The sequence below is a fragment of the Chenopodium album genome, chromosome 23, assembly GCF_948465745.1.
Source record: "Chenopodium album chromosome 23, dcCheAlbu1.1, whole genome shotgun sequence".
Classification (NCBI taxonomy): domain Eukaryota; kingdom Viridiplantae; phylum Streptophyta; class Magnoliopsida; order Caryophyllales; family Amaranthaceae; genus Chenopodium; species Chenopodium album.
The window spans coordinates 6591197-6604187 of NC_137856.1; the positions used below are offsets into that span (position 1 = coordinate 6591197).

The 12991-nt window shown below is 34.7% G+C and overlaps 1 pseudogene across 1 annotated transcript; it reads left to right on the top strand.

Moving 5' to 3' along the window:
- Positions 1 to 2211: 2211 nt before the first annotated feature.
- Positions 2212 to 7700, top strand: LOC145608863 (putative membrane protein At1g75140 pseudogene; annotated as a pseudogene). The gene is made up of 3 exons (XR_014105921.1): positions 2212 to 6092; positions 6700 to 6747; positions 6918 to 7700. The product of XR_014105921.1 is annotated as a putative membrane protein At1g75140 pseudogene (transcript).
- The last annotated feature ends 5291 nt before the right edge of the window (positions 7701 to 12991 follow it).

The window sequence follows — 12991 nt, forward strand, 5'->3', positions numbered from 1 at the left end:
TTTTTGAAATAAATTAGGGCTTTTAGGGTCTTAATTTTTGGCTAGGGCTAGAAGAAATTGAGCAATTAAATCTCCATTTAATTAATTCCAATCAATCAAAATCATATTTTAATTGGGTTATTCAATCCATAATTCAATTCCTCCCTTTAACCAAATTAAAATTAGCCTTAATCACATCAAAATAATCATATTATTGTGACCGATAAATTATATGCAAGGGGGCTCTGATACCACTGTAGGATTTTAGGTACTCTAAGCGGAATTTCATGAATCATATTCATACGCACCTAAACAGGATCACATGCATATACAATTAAAAGATCACAAAATAGTTTAGAATTAACCTTTGATGCGTGAATTCTACTCTGCAACTTTCGACTCTACAATATTCTACTCTGCGACCTTCTACTCTGCGAGAGATGTAGAGCCTCAAGCGTGACTCCCCTATTCAGTCCACCGGCTTGAATCAACACTCCACCAATGCTAGTTGGACGGGAAAACCTTCCTCTTCCTTGGAGTTTTACCAAAACCAGTGTTTTGAGAGAGAGAGAGAAAGTGAAAACTGATGTAAATTCTTTTCAAAAAAGAATATTGTATCTTGATTTCCTCCCAAGCCCTAATTAATATAATCTGATTAAACTAATTAGGGTTGGGCCTTCCTCTCCTTTTCCTCTCTCTTGGCTGGCCACCCCTAAGCCCATCATGTGCTTTGGGTTTCTTTTATTGATCCAAGCTCACGTGTGACCTCGTAGGATCCGTTTAGGTGGGCTTCGGGTTTATTTCGTTCTAACCCAAAGGTCTTTAGCGTTCTCTGGCAAGACGTAAAGACGACCCAAATAAACGAATTATTATCTCCATAATACGATCCATATTATATTTAGTAATTGCACTAGAGGCGAGGACACAATTCCTTCACGACCCACCTCTGCTCCATTGCCATCCCTAATTGGGACTTTACATGATTAACGATAATTTTTATTCAAATATAGTTGTGTCCCATGCGTTTGTTCCCCATAAAAAATTAATCCACGTGCATAAAAGGATGTTCTCCATGAATTTTATATTCAACATGGGTATGGTTATTAAAAAACAATGGCGACAAAATTGTCTTTAAAATTTTTTGTAACGATAATATTGTATGAAGAAAATATAGTACTCTTTTTGTTTTACAATTATCTTCCTATGTTCCATTTTATGTGTTTCAAAAACATCTTCCCATATTAAATTAGTCAACCATTTATTTCAACCTCTTAACTACTTAGTAGCCAGTATTCCACCACATTCAAAAACATCTCCAATTCTTTCATCCCCTCGCTCTCTCTAGAATCCTAACATTGTCTCTCTTTTAAAAAAATTCGTTTGTCTTAATTTTATGATATTCTTAACCACAAAAGCAAGACATGTAGAAGCCTGCAAGTAATTCCAAACCTAAACTTTCTTTCTCCTCCTTCAAATTCTTGCTCCACTAAATTATGTAAATCTGTTAAATTTGGGGCAATTTCTAGGTTGATCATCACGATGTTAGTGTTTAATCATTAATCTCCCTAAAAATTTCATTTTCACATCTAAAATCGTTGCTCCCTTTACATTTGATTTTCTCTCCTCATAATTACTTGGATCTTTTTATATTCAGGGTTGTTGGTTGCGATTGTATCATTAGCAACAAACATAAATGCTTAATTGGTGAAAATTTCAAATTAATTCTCTAAAATTGCTGAGAAATAACTCAAGAAATATCTAACACTCGTCAATATAACCCACCTTTCCAACAAAACAATAAAAAAATGTTAAAATCTAGCGGATGGACAAATATTCGTCCACATTCAATGTTTGGACAACCTTTCATTTATGTCCATTTTTAATTTATGTATAACATTCTACTCCACAAGTGAGATTGTCATTGTGAAACAAAGATATTGAAAAGGAAAAAAAATGAAGTGGAATGATCATTTTGGAATATTCAAGTAGAAAAATGTGAAAAACATAAAAGGATGCAGAGAATAGGGTGTACTTAATATGAAAGTTTATCTATCATAGTGTCTTAATTGAACCTGAAAATTAAGAAGAAAAAAAAAAGGATTAGTGTGTCTTAAAACAGTTGAGTAAAAATGAGTGGGCATGAAATTGTTGTGACATGAAAATCTAGAGTAAAAATTCTGTGTAAGATTTAAGACCTCCTTTGAAACCGCCTTCAGTCAACCGGCAACTCACTCCTTTCTGCCCGTAACTTTGGAAAACACCCGCAATCTTTCTCTCTCTAACTCACTAACTCTTTTTCTCTCTCCTCACCATTTCTCAAATCCCCATCAATATTGTTCATCAATCTGCAAATCCCAGATTTTATTTTCTATCTTTGATTTGGATGATCAGCTAGCAGCTACGAAAATCAAGGAGAAGCTTTTTTAATTTCTTCTCAGAAAAATCCAATGTTCAATAATACTTCTATGGAAGGCAAGTTTTATGTCCCTTTTCTTGTTTTTTGCATTTCTTTTTCCATAATCTTTGAAAATTTTGATGGGTTTTTTGTAAACTGTGATACCGTTTTACCTGATAATCAGCTCCTTCCTAATTGCAATGATAATAATATTGATAAACATAGCACTAACAATGACAATAATAATGGTGACCCTATTCTGCACAATCAACACCAATCTCAAATTGATAAGCTTGAACAATTAGTGAGGAATTTGAGTGAGCTAGTTACAAGATTAGAGTCCAAATTTGATGATTCAAAAAACTATGTTAATAACAAAGAGAAGGGTGATAGATCAGTTCATACTGTGGGCAGAGATGCTGGAATTCATGATGAAGATTCTAAAGGCAAGGCTACTGCTGCGCCAGGGAATCGATTGAAAGCGGGTTCCATTACAAAGTACAGCCCTTTTTGGTCTGAGAAATTTCAGTTTATGTCGGCTGTGAGTTTGGATTCAGTTGCTACTAGTGTTAATGTTTTACCCTTTCGAGATTACGAGGGTGCTAGTAAGTAATCGCGGTTGGCGATGATAGCGGCCGAGTTTATGTCTTTTTGAGGAATGGGGATGTTTTGGTTGAGTTCAATACCTTGACTGATTCACCTGTTACTGCTATGCTTTCTTATATGTCGGCTTATATGAACGAGAGCATGTTGGTTACAGGACATAGTAATGGGGTTATTTTGGCTCATAGGCTTTGGGAGACGTCGCTTGCTGAGGATTTGAGTTCCCTTCACTTGGAGAATCATGTGGCATTGGGTACGGGGGAAGCTGGGTCGATTGGCGCCCCAGTCTCAATCTTGGAAGTCCATCATGTTGCAAGATCTAGATACATTTTGTCAGTGGAAGGGAATGGGAAAATCAAGGTTTTTAGAGAGAATGGTACTTTGTATGGGTTGGCTGTGCCAACAAGCCGCCCCCTGGCTTTCCTGAAACAAAGGCTTTTGTTCTTGATGGAGAAGGGTGCTGGATCTTTGGACTTGAGGACTATGAAGATTAGGGAGACTGAATGTGAAGGTCTGAATGATTCCACAGTGTCTAACTATGTGTTTGATGCAACTGAGCGGTCAAAAGCATACGGGTTTACATCATCTGGCGAATTGATTCATCTATTATTATTAGGTGATGTGACGAATTTCAAATGCAGGGTTAGATCCAGGAAAAAGTTTGACATGGATGATCCTCTTGCATTTCAGGCAATCAAGGGATACTTACTAATCATAGGCCAAGAAAAGATCTATGTGTATAATGTTTCAACTCAGCACTATAGGTCTGGTGCTCCTCGTCTAACATTTTCTGCTGGTATAGAGGAGATCAAATCATCATTTTTACCTGGTCAAGCTGTGGATGAGAGTGGGAAGGAAAAAGCAATACCACTAATAGCTAGTGACCGTGAAAAGCTTGTTATTCTTGGTCTTGGAGGAGGATATGTGGGAATGTACCGTTCAAAACTTCCAATTTCCAGAGGAGAGTCCAGCACAGTACTCTGGACAAGTCCTGTATTGTTCTTCATACTCTTCCTCTTTGGAGCGTGGCAGTTCTTTGCCAAGAAGAAGGAAGCACTTACATCATGGGGCCCAGATGATCCATTTAATTCCACCTCAGTCACGAGTGGAGGAGCCTCATTAGGGTCTGGGTCAGGAGATAGATCTTATACTGATTCGTCATCAAGAAATGCTGACATCATGGATATGAGGAATAATGGTTTGCGAGGTCCTTCAAGAAGGTATACTTCTCCATCCCGATATTCTGGTGGAGGAGGCATCCCATTTTACTTCATTCCATGGAGTTGGAAACAGTTTGAAAGTTCAAAGAACTAAGGGAAGACAGGTTTTTTTTATTTTTTTTATTTTTTTTTTACTTTTTTTTTGAAACAGACATATTAGTAGCTTTGCCAAACAGTATATCAATAAAACTTTGTACTCGGGCAATATCTATCCCTGAAGGTCTTTCTGCAATTTTTATCAAGCTTCATGGGTATGCATAAGTACAAAGTTTATTGATATTGTTACCTTACGGCCTTCTATAGCCGTAAATTTTGTGTTTTAACTACAGGCAGAAAACATGCAAGCTGCCTTTTGCTGTCTCTGTGTTGTGTGTGTTTGTAAGTTTGTTGAACACCCTTGCTTAATGCTTCTTTGTAATGTTATGGATTTTACTGATGCTGTAGGACACTGTAATCTGGTTCCACATGAAAAGCACCATCTTGGCATTATGAAATTGAGTTTTTCTCAAGTCTCGGGTGGAAGTAAATGAGGGGGGACTATAAGCTATTGAATTGTTACACTGTAAAATCACTCTTTACTGGCTTATTGTGTTGGGGTTGTGCTTGGTACAAGGATTTCATTAATTCGTTAACTTACTGCGGCTTATTGTGTTGGGGTTGTGCTTGGTACAAGGATTTCATTGATTTGTTAACTTACTGCCTTCTGTAGCCATAGAATATGTGCAGGTCGCCTAACGCTTTGTGTGACTCTTTGTTTTGCACCCCTGCTAATTGCTTTCAGATGATGTTTCAGATCTTACTTGCGTTATGAGAAAAACAGTAATTATATCTCTGAGATAAAGCACCATCCTAGTGTTTTCAGCTACGCTGCTCAGACGGCGCTGTACTTCACCTCAGTTATCAGTTTCAGATCCTAGACACTCCAACATGGGTATGATTGTATGAGAACTCAAATTTTCATTAAAGACTAATAGCCTTTTCTTTTGCCAAATAGTCAAGTCTGAAACTTAGATGCTAAACTGTGTTCAATATGAGTTCCGAGCCTGATAATAAAGGTTTCAGTTTGGGTGCTTTCTGTGACTAAGGTGGGGGTGGAATTAAGGAAGAGTAGAAGCACAGCATTATGGTAAGTACTTTGTAAAGCAAGAGTTACTCGGCTTGGAATGCTTTTTAAGCTTCATCAGTTTCTTTTTTCCAGGTTTATGGTGCTTGGGTGACAAATAGGAGCTGTAGTATCTGCAACCTCATAGTCAATTTCAATTTCATCACTGTTATATGATACACATAAGCTGTTTCTGAGGCTTATTAGAACTGGCTCTTTGGAAGTTCTTATTCTTCTGTCTAAATTCTGTCCAATTCGATCACAGTCAATTTCAATTTCATCACTTGGTATAAAATCAGGACATGTACAACTTTTGATTGGTTTTGTCCACTCTATGGAGTCCTGCTTCTTTATATTACCTAAGATGGTAAAGGTTTATGTCATCCTTGACTATATTGAGCTCTATCATGTTATTTCTCTAAACAAAGTATACTGAATTCTAATATTCTTATTGCTTCTGGATGATGATTTTGTTTTATTTGACTTATAATCAACAGATGAATTTCGTTGGTGAATTGCTATTTCAGTATATCTTTCAGGATGACGAGAGTAATATGAACACCAACATGGACTGTGTAGCGCAATTTGTAAGCTGTTAGTATTTGGTCAGATTGCTAACATAATCATGATGCCTGTGAGTGTTACAGATTAGGTCATAAGGCGATAGTGATATCATTCTAATTACGCTTGCATCTACATAAATCGGTTTGGGGCTGAACTTGGACTTGGAACATGTCATGCTGCCATCAATGTCCTGCCTTCCCATGTGCCAATGATTGTTGAGATTGAATTGGTATGAAGCTTGTTACGACTCTTAAAATTTTTTATGTTTCGATGTAAGCACAGCTTGCATTGCATCATTAAAGATGATTTATTTAGTCTTTACAGCTTGGCTGGAAATTGGAATGAAGTCGGATCGTGTTTCATTACATAATCAAACTTTTTACCAAATTTCTTACTCAAGCACTTGTAAGTCTGTTATGTGGTTTCGAAAGTATTGTCATAATCAGTAGGCTTATTTACTAGACCTTTCCATGAACTTCCAGAACCAGAATCATTTAATCAGCAGTGATTAGCATCGTATTAGCTTGTCGCTGACATTTGATGCAGACTTAATCAACTAAATTAGTATCCTAGACTAGTTTAGTCATTGTGTTTGTATCTGTTGATTGTTATATATGGCTGTCACTTATTTGAGGACATATGATGTCTAAATGCACTTCCAAACTCTGCTTTGCGCTGTTTTTTAATTATTGAGCACATGTTTGGCGGTTGAGTCTATGATTGGACATGAATTTGATCCTTCGAATATATTGAAATTAACTTTGGATCAAAAAATCTTGAACACACCCATGCTGGATAATTCTGTAACAATGCGCATCCACGTTCATGCATTGCAGGTACACGGAACATACCAGTGGGAGTATCATTCTTTCTGCTCTGAGGAGGTACATACATGCAACAATTTGCAACACTAAAATCATTCAAAGTGTAACACAAATGATACGCGATAAAATCAGCATCTTTAAACATACTCATAAACTTTTTATGATATTTTTATACTCCTACATAGTTCCATTAATTTCAAACTTGTTATGTTCAAACATCTACCCTGCAGAAAATGAAGGGTTGCCATCAGAACTTGCTTTAAGATGGACAGCAGATGTTGATAACCGGTGATAAGTAATTGTCGCGCTATGTCAGTCTAACAATTGGCTTCTGCCGTGGCACGTTGTAAAGAGATAGATGTCTGGTTTAAAGTGAAGATGATGCTGCAGGTACATAACATGAGGAACAAATTCTTTTTTGAAAGCTAAGTTTATCTGCAGAGTAGCAAGCATCAAAGGAAGTTGAACAGGAAAGAGAAAACTACTGTTGGAGTTTTCAAACCCAGAAAGTTAACTATTTTTGGCTCTTTTTGTGATGCTGACTAATTATTCTATATTCTCTAAGAATATATTTGAAACAAAGTTGATAAATTCCATAATCTACTAGACTTGAAGGTCCTTGGTCTAAAGTTAGATTCTGGGTTTTTCCTCCCTATTTATATTCTATGACTCTATGAGTATGCTTTTTTTTCTTTTTTTTTTTTTTTTTTTTTTGTTACTTTGTTCTTGATTCCTTATGCTTTCTCTCTTTTCTTTGGAAAAAAATGTATCTAAGTTTAATTTCTGCTTATTGTAACTTAACAGATCAGATCAATGTACAAAGGATTAGATTTTTGTAGAGTTCTTATCGAGTTCCCTATTTTGTCATTTCGGTAGTTTGTTTCGTTGTTGTTATAGTCTAGTCTAATCTAGTTTATCTCATGCAAGTAAGCTAGATGTTTTGATGCAACGCTAGAATTACCATTGTAATGACTCTTTAATTAGCTTTTCGATATCCATACCTTATAAAAAGTAGGAGATTGCTCTTATGAATAGTGCACGGACTATTATACCCCTCAAAATATTTATTTACCTTCTTATCCTCATGTGTAATAAATTTTGCAATTTTATCAATTAATCATAAATTAAATGGAGGATTGGAATAATAAAGTTTAGAATTGTTTAGAATTTTATGGTTTAATTATATAACAACATTAGAAACTGGACAACGAAAGGTTGTTTCTTTATGTGAGCGTTATTTAAAGTAGCTCAACTAAAGTTTTAAACATTGCACAACATCCAACACATTTATCGTTTATATGCAAATAGCTTTGATAAAATATTATATGCAAACCAGAATAAGACATAAAGAACATCGATAATAATTCTGCTTAAAGATTCTACTTAAAGGGCTAGCTATACCGCGTGCATCGCGCGCGTTGCAATCCCTAGTATGAATGTCAACTACTCTCAATTAATGTAGTACGGAGTATGAATGTCAACTAGATTATTTGATTAAAGTCTAAGCGGTGGTACTCAATTACCCATGATCTACATCTGTTACCCCGGATTTAAAATCATCCTTTCACACATGCGCTCTCGAGATTCAATCGATAAACCAATGCATGAATTAGCAAGATATGTTTCCCTAATATAAGGGCTAAGGCAGCAAGGTCCTAATAATGGCTTCTTTTAGTAGTGACTAGTTTTTAATTTTTTATATGTACACGCCTCTTGATAAGGATGAGTGAGAAAGCATTAAATATAAAACAGAAAAAGAGAGTTGATTTACTAAAAAAAACTTACCAAAGATAGAAAGGAGGAATGTAATTTTGAAATACCAAAAATAGAAAGGAGGAATGTAATTTAGAGACAGGGGGAGTACTTGTAATTTACGTGTTACAGTTATAATTTTATACATCTCTCTTTGCTTTCAACTTGCCTTGTAAGTATAATTGCCGTAAAAAGTAATACGTATGCTTTAATTATGTGGTCACATAATTAATTAATGATTCAACTGTAGCACAAAGTTATAATTCTTTTGCAAACTCTAGAAAATGATATATTATGAAAATTACTGAAAAAAGGATTTATGGATAACAATTAAATCTTGCAATGTAAACGTGTGTGATATCCTTGGAATTTCATTGATACTTTGCTGATGCCTTGTATAGTGTACAACTTATATATTTTTTTTACAAATTTTTGTATGCGGCTGGCCACATGGTGCGGCAGGGGTTACTTGTATGGTGTTATTGTAGGTGTTACTTGTATTTTGGGGTTACTTGTATGGGTGTTACTGGTTAACTAGTTTTGTCATGGGTTACTTGTAGGTGTTACCTCTATTATGGGGTTATTTGTATGGGTGTTACTAGTTTTGGTTAGGGGTTATTACTTGTATTATGGGGTTACTTGTATGGGTGTTACTGGTTAACTAGTTTTGTCAGGGGTTACTTGTAGGTGTTACCTGTATTATGGGGTTATTTGTATGGGTGTTACTAGTTTTGGTTAGGGGTTATTACTTGTATTATGGGGTTACTTGTATGAATGTTACTGGTTTGGTCAGTGGTTACTTGTAGGGTGTTATTGGTTTGGTACGAGGTTTTGCATGGTCTGGGGCTACTTGTAGGTGTTACTCAACCTATTCAAGTAATCCATATAAGTAACCCCAGAATACAAGTAACCCATACAAGTAACCTCAGAATACAAGTAATCCATACAAGTAACCTCAGAATACAAGCAACTCCAAAAACAAGTAACCCTGCCGCATCATGTGGCTTGTCACACTAAAAAAAAGCTTTATATTTTTTTTGGTGAAGATAGTGTACAACTTATATAATTATAGAAGTTTCTTTAAAAATTCTATAATTTTAAGCCCTAGATTATACTAGTGGTATATACTTCATACTTACTTTACGTCTTTACGCTAGATATCAATGCAAAACTTTGACCAATAATATTTTCAATTATTAACAAGTAAAGATTATTATAAATATTAATAAACTATTCATTAGTGGGGGTGAGAACCACTTGAGCTATCCCTCACTCTCAGTATTCAAATTTTATGTTGTTGTCAATATTATAATAACAATAATAATAGCACTTACTCCGTATAATTTATTTAATTTGCATATGCCATACATCTGGGTAAAATCTCCATAGATTAAACCGAAGGGTTAAATTAAAACTACTAGTTGCTGGTTGCATTCTTTGCGCCTAAAAAAATTGTTTTGTAGCTTATATTAATTTCATTGATTGTCCCTCATTACATGTTTATTAATCTTATTATTACAGAGTACTGCGTTATTCCCTACTACTATAGAGGAACCAATAGGAAATTATTGCATGTTAGCTTAGAAAATAAAATAATTTGCAACAAAAATTAGGGAATTTTAAGGGTATATATTGTCCTAAATTTTTGTGAACACTCTGATCCCTCGCTGAGCACTGCTGCACGGAGAGTATCAGAGGGCGACAATCAGAGGATTGGGAATGGTACTTCGCTGTAAAACAATTGGTGGATTTGCAAATTTGGTTTATAAAATTATAGGGTTGTCTTTTTGGTATTACGGTGGCTTTTTTTTTTTTTTTTTTTTTTTTTTTTTTTTTTTTTTTTTTTTTTTTTTGGTAATGAGAAAGGACCCTGACCGAACCTCAACCCGTGCGGTTTTTCTAGTCCGATATTTGCGGGTTAGATACTTTGAGAATAAAGGGGGAAGGGTAAGGAATTCCCACCCTCAAAATGCCTCTAAGCTAGTGGGAATTGAACCCCCCAGCCTCGAGGTTAGAAGTTACAATCCTTACCACTAGACCAAGCTTAGCTTGGTGTATTACAGTGGCATTTGCATTTGCCATTTTGTACACAAGAGCAACCAATATATAATACGTGCTTACTCCGCAGAGGCTTATTCGATACGCAACTTGAGTTAACATGTGTAATTATATAAGTATATTAAAAGTAATTATTTGTGAGAAACATTTTGTGTGTCTAGGTATTCAATACTTTTACTCGATAAATGCTTTATATGGTTATAAACTTATAATCATCAATTCACCATATTTTTTTTCTAAATATATTTAAGGTCATACTCGAAACCATAAAGGTTTATACGGACTAGAATAAAGATTAATTAACGATCCACAAAGCTCATAATTGATCTGAGCAAGATCATTACTCAACTCCCCTCAATAAAAATGAGATATGCACATTTCCTAATAATCTTTCCTAATCTATCGAGTTTTGCATTTCTTTATTAGGCGTGATTAAAGGTCAAGGCTAAAAGGTAATACAAAGAAGTAATTCGAAGCTGTGCATTTAATTTTCTTAATTAGGTGAAACATAACTTTTGTATGATTAATTTAGGTTAGCTTTTACTTATAAACAAGTTAAAGCACAAAAAACAAAGATAATTGCTCCAAATAAGCCTAACATTTTCTATTCCCTTGCCTATCCGTGTGATCTTGAAAGTGACCATTTGATATGGGTGTTGGATTTTGCTTGTATGTAGGTAATTTAATTCTACGAGGATTATGATCCGATTTGCATGACGATTTTTTTGACTTATTTATATCTATTTATATCAATTATTTTTCCATACAAATGGCGTGTTTTTCTTAGGTCGGTAAAATTATAAAGTGGCGATGTTTACATGCATAGATATTTATGTTTATTTAATCATATTTCATACTACACAACACAAGACACTATATCTAATTTGACGAGTAATAGCGATTAACTTAGGTGAAATAATGATATTGAGTAAGATCATATATCAATTACATTTGATTTATTATTAGTAGTTAATCTTCTCAAACAATACATGCGAGTAGGGACGACTCCTAAGCTATTAAAGGTTACAATCGTGGAGGGTGGACATAACTATGATATTATATTAATTACAGGTTTGCGCCACATGCACCCGTTATTAAGATAGAGTTGATCACTTTACAAGATCTATGGAAGTTTTATTCCAAAACCATATGGCATGCAACATGTGGCATTTTCGGCTTATAACATGTTTAACTCTCTTATCTTTTATTACAATAGAGGACTTTAATCATTGTGTCTTAAATTTCAATTCCTACAGTTAATTTGGCAATCCATTTTTTATTGATCATTTCCCGACTAGTTACATGAAGTGCGTTAAAGCTAAAATTAAAGTTAGTTAACCATTATGAATACAACATACTTTATCTCTAGTTATTAATCACTAGCTCTCAGCCTCTCACGACAAATTAGCTAGGTATAGTAGATGAGATGTGCTTTGAGTAACAAATACATAATCATGGAAATTATTAGCTACGAGTATACTAGGTAACATTATGAGATTAATTTGCTATGCTACTTTTTGTGTACCAAATGTTGTTGGTACTCGATCTCAAGCGGTCAAGCTAAGCTACTCAATATATATAAACTTATATAAAAAGTATACTGATAACCTCCAATAATCCAATGTTGATTGGCTTTTATGCCCAATTAACATAATGATCACATGATTGATCGAGTCATAAACTTTGTTCTTGTGTCATATCATAGTGTTATAATTCAACTCCCTCTAAATGTATTTCAAACTTTTTAGGTCTTTTACTTAGTTTTATAGATTCTAGAAGACATAATTATTGTTACTTTGATTTTAATTAAGTGCTCACTATGAGAATATTGCAAACCTAAAATGCGCTCTCTAGAGGGTAAATGATTAATGAAATTCAAGCTTTGTACTCATGGCTGCCACTTACTTTGATACTTTTGTGTTTTGTTGTGGGAATTTATAGATATTGGGCCGCCACATGTTTTAAAGTACCCTAAAATAAGATAAATTTATAAGATACCCTAGAATGACAAGAGTGCCCTTTAATCATTTTCCGCTTGTGTTGCGTTGTGCTCACAAATGTCTTCTACACTCGACTGGCATCTTGTCAAAAGACAAAAGCACAACGTACATAACTACATATTCGATGTCAAAATACTTGAATTATGATATATAGGCTCTATTTTATTAGCATATTCTCTGGCGTACTATCTTGTAAGAGTGAGATTATATATAAGGCTTGAAACATATGAAATTTTGTATTGGTAGTAAGCATACATCCACATACACCGATCCAGGCCACCCGGTGTCATCATTTTCCGGGAGACAAGTCTAGGCCGGGTCTTAATGAATTTTGAGATACATATTGATAGAAAACCAAGCCCTTTATTGTAGCAGCACCTAAAGGAATAGTCGCAAATTCCATAATCAAACATTAAACTGGTCATTATTATGATGAAACAACTTATTAAGCACTCCAAACTCCATTTATGGTTCGTAGAAAATCTTTTGACTAC